The following is a 12,500-nucleotide window of genomic DNA, read 5'->3' as shown; positions in this document are numbered from 1 at the left end:
AATTTCAGCAATCTTTCTTTTTTTAAATCAAAATCACCTTTTCTAGCTGAATTCCTCTTGATTTTTGATTGAGAATATTACCTTCTCCAGCCCCTCTCTCTCTCCTTATCCTTTCTGTTTTAACTAAAGAACTAAAATAGCAGCAAAGGAGAATCGATGGTTAAGGCTTGGAATTAAATAAATTAAGAGAGTAGCTTGCCACTTGTCAAACACATGGAAAGCCAGCAATTAATGCATATGCTGAGGTGCTGCTAAGAGAATTTTCAACTCTTTCTTTATAATATGAAGCTACTAAATTATCTCCTTAAGAATTCTTTTTAAATCAAAATTTTAAGACATCTGGAATCCACCCGATTTCGCTGTTTTTCCACAGCTGAGTCGACTCACCTAAGACTGAGTCGACTCACCACAAAACTTAGTCGACTCAAATCGAAACTAGGTCGACCCTCCTGCGTGCCACCATAGACTTTTCGAAACCTCAACTTTCTGTTTAGCCACAAGTTAGTTGACTCACTGAGACTGGGTCAGCTAACCTGAGACTTAGATGACTCAACCCCTATCTGAGTCGGCTAAGTGACAAAAAATGCTATTGATCATGAATGTGTACCACTAAACTGTCACACTTATATATATTACCTCAAACATGCTTCAAAATACCAACTCATTCTATGCTCAATAACCATCAAGATTAACTTTAATGTCATTATTATCAATTTAATCTCTTAATCAGTTTCTTCCTTAAGTGTCAAATAGATTTATGCTTCATTAATGCTAATATAAGATTCAAATGCTCAAGTATATCATGAATGAAATGCTATGCCACATGTATAAATAAATGCCAAATGCGAATGCAAGTTTCTCATGCCACCACATTCTCGATTCGGGGTATCACATTTCTCCCTTCCTTTAAAAGAATTTTGTCCCAAAATTTTATTACCTTTAGTTTGGAACATATGTGGATATTTATTTTTTATTCCATCTTCTCTTTCTCATGTTGCTTCTTCTGTACGGTGGTTCTGCCATAAAACTTTAACCGATGGTATAACTCGAGAACACAACTATGTTTCTTCCCTACTCAAAATCTACACTGATTCTTCTAGATAAGATAAGTCTTCTTTTAATTCAACTATTCTGGACTGTAGAATGTGTGATGGATTTGAAATACACTTCTGCAATATGGAGATGTGAAACACATTATGAATCTAATAAAGTTTTGATGGTAGTGCCAAACAGTATGGAACTGATCCAATATGCTCAGTTATCTCATATGGCCTGATATACCTTGGACTCAACTTTCCTTATTTTTCAAACCATAATATATCTTTCTAAGAGAGACTTTAAGCAATACCTTATCACCCACACTGAAAACCATATCTCTGTATTTTAGATCTACATAGCTTTTCTATTAGTCTTGTGCTATCTTTGATCTTTCTCTAATTAATCTGACCTGATCAGTTGTATTCTACACTATCTCTGGACCTAGGAGCTTTCTTTCCCCTTCTTCATCCCAATACATCATAGTTCTGTACTTTCTACCATATAAAGCTTCATATGGTGCCATGCCTATGCTGGAGTGATAGCTATTATTGTATGCAAACTACATTAGCGGCAAATGTTCATCCCAACTGCCTGAAAACTCTACAACACAAGTCCACAGCATATCTTCTAAAGTTTGAATAGTTCTCTTTGACTATCCATCTGTTTGTGGATAGAAAGCAGTACTGAAACTCAATTTGGCACCCAAAGCCTTTTGCAAATCTGGCCAAAATCATGAAGTGAATCTAGGATCTCTGTCGGACATAATTGAAATAGGAACCCCATGCCTGCTAATAACCTCATCAATATATAGCTTTACCAATCTATCCAATGAAAAAGTCATCTTGATAGGGAGAAAGTGGCTGACTTGGTTAATCTGTCAACAATCATCCATACTACATCATTACCCTTCCTTGTTTTTGAGAGACCTGAAACAAAGTCCATTATGATGTACTCCCACTTTCACTCAGAATAGGAAGTGGCTACAACTTTTCGACTGGGCCCTAATATTCTATCTTTACCTTTTGGCACACCAAATATCTAGATACATATTCAGCTATCTCTCTCTTCATACCATTCTACCAATAATTTTGCTTGATAGTTCGGTACATCTTAGTGCTTCTCGGATGCATGGCATAAGCTAAACAGTGAGCTTCCTCCATTATCTACTTTTTAAGATTTCCTACCTCTGGAGCACATATATGACTTTCATACATTAAAGTACCATCCTTCCTAACTATAAAAATCTACTTGAGATCCATTCTGAATAGTATCTATAATCTTCACTAATTGAGGATCTTGAGTTTTAGCTTTATGTATCTCATCAATCAATATAAGTCTAATCCAAAAATTAGCTAACAAAGCTCTGGATTCTCTCACTGACAATTTGGCATCCCACACCCTCAACTCTACCATTAATGGCAAAAACATGGCCTTAATATGAGACAAAGTGGCTGTGGACTTTCAGCTCAATGCATTTGCTACCACGTTAGCTTTTTCAGGATGATACTCAGTTGTATAGTCATCATCTTTGATAAGCTCCATCCAGCTTTGCTATCTAAGATTTATCTCCTTTTGGATTAGTACATACTTCAAACTCTTATGATCTATGAATATCTAACATTTCTCCCCATATAGATAATGTCTCCATATCTTAAGAGTAAATACAACCATAGCAAGCTCTAAATCATGAGTAGGATAATTTAACTCATATGGTCTAAGCTATCGAGAAGTATAAGTAATTATCTTTCTATTCTACATCAACACACAATCTAAACTTTTATAGAAAGCATCACTGTATATCACATAACCTCCACCACTTGAAGGAAAAGTAAGTACTGGAGCTATGGTCAACCATTTTTTCAATTCATCAAAACTGTTTTGGCATTCATCAGTCCACCCAAACTGAATATTGTTTCGAAGTAATTTTGTCATTAAGGATGCAATAATTGAGAAATTCTCAACAAATCTTTGGTAATAACCTGCCAAACCCAAAAAACTTCTCACCTCTATTGAATTGGTGGGTGGCCCCCAATTCACAATGGCACCAATTTTTTATGGATCAACCAATATACCCTCTGCTGAAATCATATGGCCAAGAAAAATCACTTTGTTCAGCCAAAACTCGCTCTTGCTCAACTTAGCATACAACTATTTTTCTCGAAGCATCTGTAAAAAAATTTTCAAATATTTTTTATGTTCTACTTTATCTCTCAAGTATATCAGTATATCGTCAATAAAGACAACCACAAATCTATCCAAATACTGCTGAAACATCTAATTCATCAAATCCATAAAAGCTATCAGAGCATTTGTCAAACCAAATGGCATTATCAAAAATTCATACTAGACGTACCTGGTTCGAAAGGCTATCTTCGATACATCCTCTTCTCTGATCTTAAGCTAATGATATCCTGATTTGATATCTATTTTTGAAAATACTTTAGCCCCTTAGAGCTGATCAAACAGATCATCAATATGTGACAGCAGATAATTGTTCCAGATGGTTATCTTATTAAGCTGTCGATAATCAACACACAACCTCATGATGATATCTTTCTTTTTAACAAATAATACAGGAGCTCCCCAAGATGAAACACTCAACTTAATAAACCCCTTGTCCAGTAACTCTTGCAACTGTGTCTTGAGCTATCTTAGTTCTGCCAGAGCCATTCTATATGGTGCTCTAGATATCGATCTGATTTTCAAAATCAAATCAATGCCAAACTCAATCTCTCTATCTGGTAGAAATCTCGGAAGTTTCTCTGAAGAAACATCTAAAAATTCACAAACCACTAGAATATCTACTAGATTCGACTTGCTTGCTTCAGTAGTGACCATACATGCTAGATAAGCTTTACACCCTTTTCTAAGTAATTTACTAGATATCAAGGCTGAAATTACATATGAGGAAAGTACATGATGTTCCCCCAAAAAATATGCCTCTCTGCCATCTGGGGTCTGAAAAATCACTTCCTTTCTAAAACAATCTACCATTGCTCAATATGCAGATAATCAATCCATACCTAGAATAACATCAAAATCATGCATATCCAGGAAAATCAAATCTGCTGCTAGCTTATGCTCATCCACTCAAACCAAGCAATCTATTCCTGATCTGCAATAAATGGCTCTCCCACTAGCATAGATACCACCAAACTACAGTCTAATTGACTCAAACTCTTATTGACATATATGAAAAATGTAGGTGACAGATATGAATGTATGGACCCAGGGTCAATTAGTATATATACATTATGATCAAATATGGACAATATACCTATCACCAAATCGGGAGTAGCTTGCGCCTCCTATCTAGTCATCGCAAACACTCTTGCTTCAGCTCTCGGCCTGCCTGGTATAGCATCCTACCTACTGGTACTAGTCCCCACCTTATTTACTTATGCATTAGCAATGTAATTGCTACCCCTAGCTTGAAATCCCTGTGGAGCATTTGGCCTTGGTGGAAGACCCTTAGCTTGAGCATTTTTAGGGCAATCCTTCCTCTGATGACCCATTAATCCACACCCAAAACATCCTCCAAATCATTTTCTATATTCTCTAGAATGGAACTTCCTACAGTTTGCACATTGAGAGACTTGGCTTGGTGAAGTAGCAACTGGACTGGCACCCCTATTAGAGCTATCCTGGTTCTCCCTTCCTCCTGTCACCTTACTTCTTGCTGACTGTGACATAAATCTTTGTTCTATCCTCTTCTATTCTGGGCTGGTAAAAGCAAAAGAATCCATGTCTGACTCTATTGATGCTCTGAAATTCTGATTGGGTTGTCCAAAAGTATTAATCATCTTTGATGGCTGATTTCTCCCTATACCCATGAAGAAACTCTGCACATTTCTCTTGCCCTTTTCCTGCCTACAGCTATAGAATTTTTTTTCAATCTCTTCCGCCCTAATGGCTCTCACAATCAACTTTGTAAAATTACCATAATTGTGCATGTTCATTTTTACTTTGATCTCAAGGTGCAACCCATCCTGAAACAGTCGACATTTTTCTTTCTCATCTGCTATGAATGCTGGAGCAAAGTGACATAGCTTAGTAAACTTAGCTTCATAATCAACTACTATCATTTTTTTTATGTCAAACTAAAGAATTCTCTTCTCTTCTAATCCTGATATACAGTTGAGTAATACTGCTTATAAAATTCTCTTCTAAAATCATTCTAAAAAATAACGAAACCTTGCAACTGCCTGTCGACGTAGGATTTCCACCATTATCGAGCTCGACCTTTCAGTAGAAAAATTGCAATGCTTAATTTTTGCTCATCAGTACTCTTCATTAATGCAAACATCCTCTCTATTCTCTGAAACCAATTCTTTGCCTCTATTGGATCTGTAGTATCTGAAAATTCTGTTGCCCCCAATTTTCTAGCCCTTTCAAAATTGCTTTCTCTGTCTAAATTTTGAGATTGAAAATTAGGAGCAGAGGTTACAGCAACAGCAATAGCTTGAGTAATTATACCTATCAGTTCTTTCAATCCAGAAATGGGTACCTGTGTCTGTGCTGGAAGTACTGATGCTGGTGTAATGGATGGAGAATCATGCACATGCTCATGCAACTGTGAACCCTCTATCTCTACCCTCAGAGCAAAAGTGTTAAGAATGTCTGGCCAGAACACCACCTCCACAGGACCTTTTCAATACCATGTATTGTAGCAAGAAGAAAGAAAAAATAAAATAAAAACATAATCAAATACATGGATCAGCCAAAAGGCTCACCTCCATGGGGCATGCAAGCTTCACTATGAAAAAGAAAAAATTATAAGAGGAGATCACACCCTCAATCCTCATACATCCAATCTCTTCCTCACAAGAAGCTCTCCCTCACAAAAGCTCTTTCTAGGAAGACCCTCTGAACTCCTAAAGCGACCACTGTCTGGTGCCTAATAGTCTGCCTGAAGCACCCCTACCTCTGCTCTCTATCGGCTCCTCTCAGTCTGCCACTACTCTGGGTCCTCGATCGAACACACCATGCTGTGCTGCCCTCTGTTCGAAGCCACAGGCCCTTTTAAAGAATTGAATTCGAGCCCTGATCGGATATGCACTCTGATTATCACCCAAACATGTCTCTAAACTATTAAATCTCGATCGGCTCATCCTTGGGCTATTCGAACATAACTCATCAATGCTACACGCCTGCTAATCTCCCTAGAACCATCGACAACCATCCAATCCCCATCAGAATCATCCACAACCATCCGATCGCGCATCGATCCATGAAATAGTATTGTGGATCGTGAGAAATGACTCCGAAACACCATCGATCCATGGTGGACCATGAGAAGTGGGCAAAAAATACCCATTCAATCCACCGTGGCCCCTATGGATTGTCGGTACATGCACCATGCATGGACCGTGTGAGAGTCTCACGCGGGCTGCACCTGCACGTGCCCACTTGGGCCTCGATCGTGCCCACACGCACGTCTGCTTAGGCTTGGGCCGTGCACTACATGCACCCACTTATTCACATGCTGGCCACATGCTCGCAGCCGTCCTGCACTCCACCGACCACCGCCAGCCTTCGTCGCTCTGATCTTCATGCAGACTTTCTTCGACCGTAACTTCTTCATCCAAACTCCGTTTAGGCTGATTTTGGGCTTGTTGGACTCCGTTTGTCATCATGAACCTCATTATGAGCTTAATATAGATCGATTCTTGAGATATTAAATTCTAACAATCTCCACCTCAACTCGACATTCGATATCCTTCTAATGCTAAGAGCTTTTGGATCTCCTTGCCCCCATGCCCTGGGCAATCACCTGCTGATCATGGATGGGCAAATATAGGCTAATCTTCACTACACCATCATATGTCCTTTAGCTAACCATCCTGATACCTCTGATCATACAGCTCTATCCATCCAATAGATAAATAGTACCTTCATTGCTCTTCAGAGAGTCAAACTGCTCCTCTCTGCAACATATATGATAGGTGCACGCAGAATCTAAAATCTATCACTAAAAAGAAGTAGATACCTCATTAGATATCTCCATGACATCATCTTCTGACTCGCTACTAACCGTCGCTGCAGTAGCCCTCATCCTATCCCTGAGTTGAGAGTTATCTCTGGCTAGATATTCCAACTCATCACATCGATAACAGCTGATCTTGCTCAAGTCCCTCATCTTAGACTTGGACCACTCTCGTCGCGATCTCTTATCGCTCCATCTATCATCTTCTTCTCCTCCAGAAACTGTCAAAGCTGAGCTGCCACCGCCTGAGCTCAAAGCTGGATTCTCCCTCCTGAGAATCTCATTCTGAAGAATCACCATAGTGACTTCATCCATCTTGATGGTGCTCTTTCCCATTAGAAGAGTAGTCACCAAAGACTCATACAAAAGAGAAGCGATGCTAGCAAGACCAGCACCCTAGTCTTCTCCTCAACTTTCTCGCCAACGTCGAGAAAGTCGGTGGGGATCTTCTAAAAGTGACTGAGATGCTCCTACATGCTTTGTCCCTCAATCATCCGTAGTTGATAGAACTATCTCTAGAGGAAGAGAGTATTGGTGAGAGACTTCGCCATGTACAACTCTTCGAGCTTCGACCACAGCACCATCAAAAAAATCTCACCAAGTATATATATCACCATCTCATCCACCAAGTATATGTGGATGGTACTCACCATCTGCATCTAAAGCCGCCTCCGATCCTGTACCTCTATGACAGTCGGCTTCTCCTCACACAAGAGAGCATCGATCAATCCTTGCTGGATGAGCACATCATTCATCCTTGCCTGTCACAAGGAGAAATTATTTTTCTATCAAATCCGTTGATCTCCATCTTGATTTAGCCTATCTTCTCTATCTTTAATCTTGATTACTACCGTCGCAACCTACATCCTGGTATTGCCTGGCTCTGATCCACTTGTTTAAGATGTCTGGCCAGGACACCACCTCCATAGGATCTTTTTGATACCACGCATTATAGCAGAAAAAAAGAAGAAATAAAATAAAGACACAATCAAATATGTGGATTAGCTAAAAGGCTCATCTCTACGAAGCATGCAAGCTTCACTATGAAAAAAAATTACAAGAGGAGATCATACCCTCAACCTTCGTATACCCAATCTCTCCCTCATAAGAAGCTCTCCCTCACAAAAGCTCTCTCTCTAAGAAGACCCCATAAACTCTCAAAGCGACTGCTATCTACTGCCTGACAGTCTGCCTAAAGCACCCCTACATTTACTTTCTGTCAACTCCTCTCAGTCTGTTGCAGCTCTGGGTCCTCGACCGAACACACCATGCTGTGCTGCCCTCTGTTCGCTGCCATAGGCCTTTTTAAATAACTGAATCCGAGCCTTGATCGGATATGCACTCCGATTATCACCCGAACATGCCTGTGAACCATCAGATCTCAATCGGCTCATCCTTGGACCATTCGATCATGCCTCATCACATGCTACACGCCCACAGATCTTCCTAGAACCACCGACAACCGTCTAATCATGACCAGAATCATCCACAACCACTCGATCACGCATCGATCCATGAAATAGTACCGTGGACTATGAGAAATGGCTCCAAAATGCCATCGATCTATGGTGGACCATGAGAAGCGGGTCGCATGCAGGAGAGTCCATGTACCATGTACCACATGTGGACCGTATGAGAGTCCCGTGTGGGCCGCGTGCAGGCGTGGCTTGCCTGGGCTTGGGCCGCACCCACACACGCATCCACCTGGGCCAGGGCCTGGGCTGTGCACCACATGCTGGGCCGTGCGCTTGTGACCGTCCCCCATGCCGCCACACATGCTAGCTCTGCTGGCTCGCCACCGACCTCCACTACTCCGATCTCTGTGCAGATTTTCTTTGACTATAACTTCTTCATCCGAACTCTATTTAGGCTGATCTTAGACTTGTTGAACTCTGTTTATCATCACGGACCTTGCTGTGGGCTCAGTATAGACCGAATCTTGAGGCATCAAATTCTAACAAGAAGATGAAGCACAAGATGATATCTTATGAGGTTGGCCATCCCTATCAACTCCTCTTGATCTACCCCAACCTTGGCCTCTACCCCTACCTGGGGCTCATCCTCGGTCTCTATTACCCATTGGTGGTTGTTCTCCACCAAATTCTAATCTTGTCTGTACCATCTTCTTGCAAAATATAATTGAGACAATCAAATTCACTAATCTGATTTTGATGATGATCAAATATTAAAACATAAAAGTATACTATCATCTTTCAAATTTTTTTCTTAGAAATATTTTTGTAGATGGAAAACACCATTAAAATGGGATTGAAACCAACTAAAAACACCTTGAGCAAATTAGACATGAATTGGGGATAAATTCTATGCAAAAAGATCACTTAAAGAAATTGAGTCAACTCAAGATGGATTAGAGTCATCTTCGGCACATTCTAAAGCTGGCACGCATGACTGGCATGGCATCGAGCTGACTTAGAACCAAATCAAGCTGAGTCGAAGACCACTCGTCCCCTTTTTCTGCTTCTTTTTTTTTTAATTATCTAGCCAGGCAACAAAATTAAAAATAATTATGCTATGCATATGCCCATGCAATCTACTACTTTTACTCTAATATCACTAAATATCACACCCCACTCTCTAAATCGAGCAAGGGTGCAACAGATGAGCAGAGTTTTGCTAGCATCTTATGTCGTGGTTCATAAGCTACTAGTAAATCCTGTTCATCTACCATATCCTACTATAATTCAAATCAAACAGAATTCTTAAGTCAACTCAACATAACTCAAAAGCAACTTTAAGCTTTTATTCATCATTCCATAACTTAATACACATGGTTTAAAGTGTAATACATTAATATTTTCTAGTTCGAACAAATTCAAAAGATACAACATATCCCAAAATGCTCTTCTCATAACTAACACAACCAAAAAGCTCCTCTCTCTAGCTGACACAACCAACCTCTTCTAGTATGAATGCTGATAAAGATGCTGATGCTTTACTTCTATGTCTGACTAAAATGCTCCAAATCTATAATAAAAAAAGTGAGGGAAAATGAAATCTAAGTCTCAGTGAATGGATAATCCATCTAACAATGGAGAAACAGAAAAGTTTAGCTTTAATATTTAGTATAGCATATAACTAATAATACTAATATACTTTCAAAATTTTTATATGCCAAACAAGAATAAAATCATGTAATAAACCATTTTGCTGAGAAAACACTGCTGGGCTACTATTGATTATACCATAGGGCACTACTCTCATGAACAGCCGATACATGGTAACTGATACTGCTGAGCCCCACCAGATATGCTAAATTTATAATATTTTTCTGCTATTTGTGGTGCTGCTATTTAAAAGGCTGATATTGTGGCACATCCGATAGGTTGATCACTCTTATGGGTAGCCTTTTTAAATGAAAGCTCAATAGATTTTCTCAAGCTAATAAGCTAATTGAAAATATTTTCAAACCAAAATACTATGCTGTCCAAACTGGTTATACATACACATACACATTCATATTCTTTAACAACATTTCAATAAAAGAATACTTTCTGTTTCCATACTTGCATATACATATATAAACTGTAAAATAACATAAATCTAACTTTTTTACCAAAGTTAATCTCTTTCATAACAAAATACAATGAAGAAACTACCAAAGTTAGATAGAAAATCACTCATCTCTTGATAACTACTGCACCATCTTGGTGCTTGATTCACCCAAAGCACCCCTTAAGCCCTCTTCCTATCCTATAAAGTTGGTACACACTTATTAATGCAGTACTTATATGATACATAAATATGAGAATGCATGCTTTGCTTTTATGCTTATTCTTTAGCCCTTCTAACTTTTATTTTTATTCTATTATATTACCCTACTTTAAGTTTAGCTAAATCTCAATATAAACTCAAGAATTTTCAGCAATTCAACTGTATTTTCTTTTCATAATTTATCCCAAGTTCAGCCAACACAAATTCCAACCCATTTATTGAAATATTTCAGATTGGTTTCAGTAAAATTGGCAGCAGCAATTCATCCTCCAATTCAAGTTTAAATTTCTAATTTGATTCATCAAAACATCAAATCTAATAGTAATTATTTAAGGTTTAGTTTAAATCTAATTTAGAGATTAAAATTCTTATCTCAAGTGGTTAAACCCTACTGCAATCAACATAAGTTTCTTTCTTTTCCCACTGTCAGCAATTTCAGCAATCTTTTTTTTTCAAATCAAAATCACCTTTCTAGCTGAATTCCTCTTGATTTTTGACTGAGAATATTATCTTCTCCAGCCCCCCTCTCTCTCGCTCTCTCTCTTTTCTATTTTAACTAAAGAACTAAAATAGCAGCAAAGGGAAACTGATGGTTAAGGCTTGGAATTAAATAAATTAAGGGAGTAGCTTGCCACTTGTCAAACACATGAAAAGCTAGCAACTAATGCATATGCTGAGGTGCTGCTAAGAAAATTTTTAACTCTTTCTTTATGATATGAAGCTGTTGAGTTATCCCCTTAAGAATCCTTTTTAAATTAGAATTTTAAGACATCTGGGATCCATCCAGTCTCACTATTTTTTCACAGCAGAGTCGACTCATCTGAGACTAAGTTGACTCACCACAAAACTTAGTTGACTCAAATCGAAATTGGGTCGACCCTCCCGCATGCTGCCACAGATTTTTCAAAACCTCAACTTTCTATTTGGCCACAAGTTAGTCGACTCACTGAGACTGAGTTGGCTAACTTGAGACTTAGACAACTCAATCCCCATCTGAGTCGACTAAGTAACAGAAACTGCTATTGATCATGAATGTGTACCACTAAACTACCACACTTATATATATTACCTCAAACATCCTTCAAAATACCAACTCATTTTATGCTCAATAACCACCAAGATTAACTTCAGTGTCACTATTATTAATTTAATCTCTTAATTAATTTCTTCCTTAAGTGCCAAACAAATTTATACTTCATTAATATTAATCAATTAAGATTCAAATGCTCAAGCATATCATGAATAAAATACTATGCCACATATATTAATGAATGCCAAATGTGAATGCAAATTCCTCAAGCCACCACATTCTTGATTCGGGATATCACAGGTTAGCCCACACCCAGCCCATAGAAACAAAAAAAAAAAAAAAAATTGAGATGAAGGGAGTCTTCTTCTCCACCATGTTCGACTAGGATTCAAACTCCTAGGGCTGCCAAAACCCTTGAAAACTCCTCTATAAATCCTCTCCTTCCCCCTCCAAAGCCATCCACAAGGAGCCCGGCCCTCTCCTCTCTTCTTTCTCCCTCTTTTCTTCCTTTGAAATCATAGACTACCCTCATTATGCCCACCTAAAACCATTTCTAGAGACGTCACCAGAGCCCGAGGTAAGCCCAACCCTTCTTCCTCTTTTTTCCCTTCTTTCCATGCCTTCATGCATGGCCACCGACTGTCAATTTCACTGAAAAATCTATCAAAAAGAATACCCTATTTTCTTTCTATTTTTGGCTGAATTTTTTTTCCC

Source organism: Elaeis guineensis, chromosome 7 (assembly GCF_000442705.2).
Source record: "Elaeis guineensis isolate ETL-2024a chromosome 7, EG11, whole genome shotgun sequence".
Lineage (NCBI taxonomy): Eukaryota > Viridiplantae > Streptophyta > Magnoliopsida > Arecales > Arecaceae > Elaeis > Elaeis guineensis.
This window is presented reverse-complemented; position numbering follows the sequence as displayed.